This window comes from Triticum dicoccoides, chromosome 3B (assembly GCF_002162155.2).
Source record: "Triticum dicoccoides isolate Atlit2015 ecotype Zavitan chromosome 3B, WEW_v2.0, whole genome shotgun sequence".
Lineage (NCBI taxonomy): Eukaryota > Viridiplantae > Streptophyta > Magnoliopsida > Poales > Poaceae > Triticum > Triticum dicoccoides.
This window is the reverse complement of record NC_041385.1, coordinates 565,951,621-565,959,033: the sequence shown is the minus strand read 5'-3', so window position 1 is coordinate 565,959,033 and position 7,413 is coordinate 565,951,621.

Here is a 7,413-nt window from a genome sequence, read left to right as displayed (position 1 = left end):
TGGTGGGTCCCAGCAGTCAGGGGGTAAATCGTTTTTTTTGCCCGGACGCACTTCCTTGCGTGCGAAGATGTAGCTGGTGGGTCCCAGAAGTCAGGGGGAAACATTTTTTTCGTGAAATACAGTGGCCCGTCCGGTGGGTCCCAGCTGTCAAGTGGAGGAATAATTATTTTCCGCGTAATAAGGAGGCACTTCCTTGCTGCGGCCGTGGACCCAGCTGCCAGCCTCTCCACGTACAGTCCATGTCCTTGACCATGTTGACCAGGCCGCGCCGAGAGCACCAGGGCGAGGCCTAGGAAGGGGGTGACGCGGAGCCGGGGAAGACGCGGCAATGGAAGCCCGCGCGAAGAGGAGTACGAGGGTTCACTGGTTCGGCTGCGATGTGAGGCTGCCGTCGCCGCAGGGCCTGGCCAGCGGTGGGAATAGTAGGGGGCGGTGAGGCCTCCGCGGCAGCACAGCCGGCCATGGGAGGCAGAAGCATGTGACACGACCGACGCTACTTTGGGCGGCTGGAGCAAGAAGACCAGAGGTTGAAGAAGCACTACGGCCGTTGGATGGACATCGTACGGTCACTGGAGCTAGAATTGTTCATATTGAAGAAGCAGCACGGCCGTTGGATTAACATCCAACGGTCACTGCTGCTAGAATCGTTTGTGGACTAAGTTGACAAAGCCAAAGTACACGTCAACCTAGTAGACCCACAAGTCAGCCTCCAAATCTGTCCCAAACAGCATATAGCCCGAAATTTCTAGCTAGATTCAAATTAATTTTAAATCTAAATATACCTTAATTTAAATTCAATGAAATTTTACCCGATCAAATACAATGAAATTTAAAATATCAAAATCCGAAAGAAAACAGTATTTTTGGAACTAACTGCGTGTTTGCTGTATTTTTTCATTTTACAGCCCATTTATTATTACTTATAGCCCATTTCTTATTACTTATAGCCCATTTCTTAGTACTTATAGCCCATTTTCTGGGCAAAATGCATCCCTCCTCGTCTTGAAAGATTTCCGGCCCAGCAGGGCGTAGAAAAGCAAGTAGGCCTATGTTGGTTATTCTACAAAAAACAAAATAGCTGGCTAGCCTTTCTTCAGAATGGAAAAAAACAAACTGGGTTGGTCATGTGCTAAACATATGAAATAAAAGCCTAGGCTAGACGGGCCACGGGTCCCGCACAACCTAGTTGATACCCTTCTCCGTCCCAAAAAAACAAAATTACTGCGCGCGCTGCTGGGTCCCTACTGTCATCCTCACCATGTACAGTCATCTCCTTATTCCTCTCAGTTGTTGACCATGTTGACAACACCGGAGGGCGGCGGCAAGCGAACCAAGGCGGAGGATGATGGTGAGGCCTCGGATGGGAACGAACAGGAGCCAGGGAAGATCACAGCCAACCATGGGAGGCTGGAGCAGGCGGTCCCACCGGCGCTGGTTTGGCTTAGGCGGCTCGAGGAAGAAGAGACTGAAGAAACGCGACAGACGTTGAATGTCAATCCAATGGTCAACGTTAGCACAATCATTTGTTGACTAAGCGAACACCAAGTAGCATACTTTTTTATATATAGGAAGAAAACTGCCAGGACAATGCGTTCGTCTGCCGTCCTCCTCACAGGGAACGTTCGCCACATAAGTGACTAGCACCCTTGGTTTTCAACCAGAGGTCTTGGGTTCGAGTCCCAGGAACTCTCAATTTTGTCCTCCTTTCTTCCTCGCAAAAAAGGGAAAGAAAATCAAAGACTTGGGAAGGTGTACAGAACAAGCTAGTGTACCAGTAAAGAGACGTTGCCGAATTTTAGAAAAAAGAGAGGCGTGCTCCTGTAGCTGGTTCGAATCCAAACCTAGACTATGACTATATATGGTGCTATGATACTCTGCAAGTAATGAAACTGACATATCCAACGTTCGCTTCTCCTCTTCTCTACTTACTCTGCCTAGCATCAGAAGCTCTGGCTGCAGCAACCTTGTCCGCTGGCTGCTCGTCCACCTGCTCTTCAACATGCAACAACCAGATATGCGCCAAGTCGCCACCCGTACCATCGCCTGTGGGTCTCATCACACCCCTGCCGGTACGCACACCGTAGCCGATTGCTCATCGCAACCCGCTGCCGTTGGTGTGGTGCCTCTGCTGCAAATCACGCAGAGTCATCCATTGCATCTCAACCACAATCCTCAACCCTGGCCGAGTTTTCTACAAATGCCCGAATCATGGGGTAATAATATGTTTAAGTGTTGTTCTACTGCTTTCAGTTGCTGATTTATTTTAATAGTTTGGTTGACAATCTTCCAATTTGATTCGTGCAGAAAAGGGAAGATTCATGTGATTTGTATTTCTGGGAAGTTGCTGATGTGGGGGAATACAACTACGCTGATTATTTGGTTAGCCGAGGAATCCCAATACCAGCAGGTTGGGGTGTTGGACAAGTAACTAAAGGAACGGTAGAAAAGGAATATGCAGAGCAGAAGGTTAAAGATGCAGTTCCTCTGATCATGGCCAAGCAACAATTGCTAAACGACCTTGACAACAATGAGGAGATGAAAGAGCTTATGAAGATAATGGTAAAAATCAATGTGCTCTGTAGGATGATTGTCTCTTTATTTGAAGTGTATGTAGCACTCTTGATGTATTCAGTGGCTACGACATGAGCACTTTGCTGAAACTAGTACTGAATGAAACCTGTGTAGCAGGCTGGGTGTAGTGTTGTGAACATCTAATGATTTCTATTAACAGAAATCAGGGGGTATCCCCTTTTGCTCATAAATAAATAAATAGCAGAGACCCTGTCGGGTCAGCTTTGTTCTCATTCAAAGACGTCGAGCAAATTGCAGTCCAACAACAAACTATGTCATCAAATTCAAGTTTCACAGCCAAATATGAGTACAACTAAACAACAATGTCATCATGTTTTAGTTGTCATACAATCACCAAACACAAATCAGCATACATAACAAGTGATGTTCCCACAGCAAGATACTAAACAACATGTTCATCAGGTTTCAGTTGTCATAGCAAACACAATTTCACATAGTAGATAAAAAAACGTCTTCTGACAGGCAAATACGACAAAAGCAATGTAATCATCATCTGCAGCAGCAGCGTCAACATCTTCGCCATGTGTATCAGTCTGAATCGTAATTCCTCATGGTGTCATCTTCTTCTTCGTCCTCAACGTCCTCGAACGTTGGCTTCTTCTTGATCAACTCTTGTATGTCCACAGAACGACAGGCAATCTTTTCGCTGGCGTCATTGACGTGATGGTTCTCAAAGATATTAGGAACATCTGTGTTATCTTGTACATCAGGAGTAGTGTAAGCATCATCTTGTTGTGCAACTTCATTAAACGAATTCCTCTTCTCAAACCTTTGCAATACTCTCCAGTCATCGCTACGTGCAAATGTGTCTTCCAAGAAAAATATCTGTGTTGCTTGATTTACCAAAATAAAAGGCTCGTTGGTCTGGTACGCCGCCTTGATATTGATGGATTTGAAATAATCATCAGCTTTGGGTTTTGCGATCCTAGAAAACAGGTTATACCAACGACAGCACAACAAAACCACACACCGATGCTCCTCGAAACTGGAGATATACTACAACTGAACAATGTCTATTATGTTAGCATACATTTCATTTGTCTTTTTGTCATACGTATCCGTGCTCATGATGTCACTGTTTTGTGTCTTCCTGCCTTCGTCTCGTGCAAGGGTGTTGTAGCGCACATCTCCAACAAAGCAAGATTCATAATGTCTTACCCGAGTATCAGGTCCCATTGCTAGTGAGTAAAGGGCATCATCAACTGCCTGCCCATCCTCCCACATCTTATTAACCTATGGTTAGAAAATAGACAAGCTAATCATCTTATGTACTCAATATATTAAAAAAACTGATAGTGCACTTCAAAAGCTTACATGGTTCTTGAACCATTTCGCAAATCCTGCCATAACCAGTTTGTCAATGTTTCTTGGATTTTACGGCAGTAACTCCTCTTTGTAGATGCCGCACAACATAGTGATCGCGTCAAAAATCTAAATATATAAGAATGTGCTGCAAGTTTAGTAGATTACGATGTATAAGCTGCAGTACTGCACTTACTTGATATAAGGTAGTATCTCAGGACAGTTATTCAACACATACCAAACCATTTTGTCCAAATCTTTAGGTTTGTCCTCTTGTTGACTCTTCCCTGTAACTCAAACAGAATAATCGAAAACATTGAGCCCGGGATTGTCTTCACCCACCTCTTTGCTAAGCTGATCAGCTGTTTCAATGTATTTTGAGCAGAATGTCAATGCTTCTGTAGCAATGTAGGCCTCTACAATGGAACCCTCGGGTCTAGCTCTGTTCCTAACATAGCCCTTGAAAGTGCCTAGTCACCTTTCAATAGGGTACATCCAGCCATACTGTACTGGACCTCTAAGTAGTGCCTCATCAGGTAGATGAACAGCCAAATGCACCATCACATCAAAGAAGGCTGGAGGATATATCTTCTCAAGGTCGCATAGGATAGTTGGTATCTTGTCTCTAAGACGCTCGAAAGCATCTATCCTGATATTTCTACTGCAGAGTTCCCTGAAGAATTGTCCCAACTCTGCAACTGCTCTGTATAAGTCAGGGCGGCCCAATCCTCTAAGGATAACGGGTAAAACCCTTTGAAGTAGGACGTGGCAGTCATGAGTTTTCAACCCTTGTACCTTGTTTCATCTGCATTGACTCTCCTTTCAGGGTTGGAAGCAAATCCATGTGGGAATCTCACACGTGACAGGACCTCGCAGAATTCTTTTTTTTACCTTGTCCAAGACGTACACAGCTGGTGCCATATCCCGTGGTTTACCTTCATCTTGCACCCGCAAATCCTTTCTGATACCCAGGTGTGTCAAATCAATCCTAGATTTTAAGGTATCTTTCATCTTGCCTTCAATATTAGGAAGTGTGCCGATATGCTGTCACATATATTTTTCTCGATGTGCATCACATCAAGATTATGCCGCAGATCCAAATCTTTCCAGTACTCCAAGTCCCACAAAGTGGACCTGCTGGTAAACAATAATCTCTCTTCTGCCCTGCCATGCTTCCTTTTCCCGCTACCATTACCAGGATGGTTTCCTGGTGTAATATGCCTGACCTTCTCTAATTCCATTTGTAACTCATCGGCGGTGAGCCTCTTTGGCGCATCACGGTTTTCATGCTTTGCATTGAACAAATGTCTTCGGTATTTTCTAGGATGCAGCTTGTCCTTGGCAAGGAAACGGCGGTGTCCAATGTAACAGATCTTGCTAAGTATTGTGTATGACAGTGGATTCCTATCACACCAAACACATGCATTGTAACCATGTGTCGTTCGCCCTGACATAGTGCCCAAAGCCGGATAATCATGGATGCACCAAATTATAACAGCACACAGAAAGAAATCAGCTGGTGGGCTGCTATATAGGTCTCGAGTGAGAACACCCTTCCATAGTTGTTGAAGTTCCTCCACAAGAGGATCCATGAACAAATCAAAATTATTTCCAGGACTTTTTGGACCTGGGATGAGCAAGGCCATCATGCAGTTTGATTCTTTGGTGCAGACATTTGGAGACATGTTGTAAGGGATAACAAGCACTAGCCACATGCTATATGTGGCGCTCTGGTGGCCAAATGGGTTAAATCCATCTGAAGCTAAGCCAAGTCTAATGTTTCTCGGGTCAGCAGCAAACTTTTTGTGTTTATCATTGAAGCTTTTCCACTCACTACCATGAGATGGATGGCTCATTACATTCTGATCTCTATACTCCTGGTTCCTAGAATGCCACAGTACATCCTCTCTTGTTTCAGCATCATGAAACAACCTTTGCAATATTGGTGTAATTGGAAAATCTCTCAGAACATTATGAGGAATCCTCTTCACAGCATCGCCATCTTTCCATCTTGATGATTTGCATTTCGGGCATTCACTTAAGTTGGCATAATCCTTCCGGAACAGAACACAATTATTCTTACAAACATGGATCATATCATATCCAATTCCAACTGCACAAAGGAAATTCTTCATTTTATTGTAGGTGTGTGGCAGCTTAGACGCATCTGGGAAAGATTTGCGGAAAGCAGCCAACATCACATCAAAAGATTTGTTGGTCATCTTCTCAGATGTCTTCACCTGAAGAAAGGTGACCATAGCTGAGAATACTGACAGCTTATTTCCTGGGGTGACAACAACGTTGCATTGTTCCAACATGTGAGACCACCGTTTTTCTTCAGTAGGTGAAAGTTCACGAAATGCACGAGCATTTCGTAGCATTGTTTCAATGTTGGTCAAACTCACTGGCTCTGCCACCACCACCTCCTCCTCCTCTTCCACTTGAGCATCAGGTAGATCAAGATGGTGATCTGCTGCTTCCACGTAGTCAATAACATTGACGTTCACAGCTTCACCATGATGAACCCACCTAGTATATGTGACCGACATCCCATACAAGTGTAGATGATTTTGCACAGTTGACTGGGGTCTTGTAACTGAATTCATAGATCTGCTACATGGGTAGAGCACATCTGATTTCGGACCACCGTACTCAGCTCTGATAAAGTTCATGAAGTTTTCAACCCCCTCGACATATGCAGCGGAGAATCTTTGAGCAGAAGTTATCCAAGTCCTGTCCATCTGTTAGACATACAAATTAGTTCTTCTACTAGATATTACAGGAAAAACATATATGCTTTTTTATGAAGTCCAGAAAAAAATACCTAGGTCGATGTCTAAAGCTATGGCAAGATATTTGGACGAGCAGATCTAAGTAACGAAATTTATGTAAAGCTAATTCAGAAAACATATTTGAGTGCTAAATTATGGCAGGCTGTTTCAACAGTCAATGAGGCCGAGCACATAGCCATCGAACTATCGAAGGCCATCGCAACAACAAAGATCGAGTATAAGACGGTGTAGAGCTATTTCACCTAACAGATTGGCTACTAGACCATGGCAATCTACGTCACAATAAATATATGGCAGGATATTTTAGCAACTAATCGGCCTTGGCATGCCATCTCAGCTAAGCAGATTGAGTGCAGAACAGGGCAAGGAAGCTTCTTAAGCAGAGCATATTGATAGTAAACTACTTCGGCAAACAGTGAGATTAACAGCGTCTATCAGCTAACATTCAGAGCTACGCCGACATGAACGGGGCCTCAGTCTAGAATGCACGTACCGTGGGAGAAGCTGACCGCCGTGCGTATCCACATGAACATCGCCAGCGGTCGCGGCACTGACCTCCGTGCGCCTCCACAAGAACGTAGCTAGAGGTGGCGGCACGACTAGAGGACGGCAGTCTACGAGAGCGTAATGTGGGAGCGAGAGGATCGCCGTGTGTCCCCTCGACGAACCGCGCTGCCGACGTATTGGCGCGGCGGGGAGGTTGGCTTTGGCGGAGCGAATGGAGTGG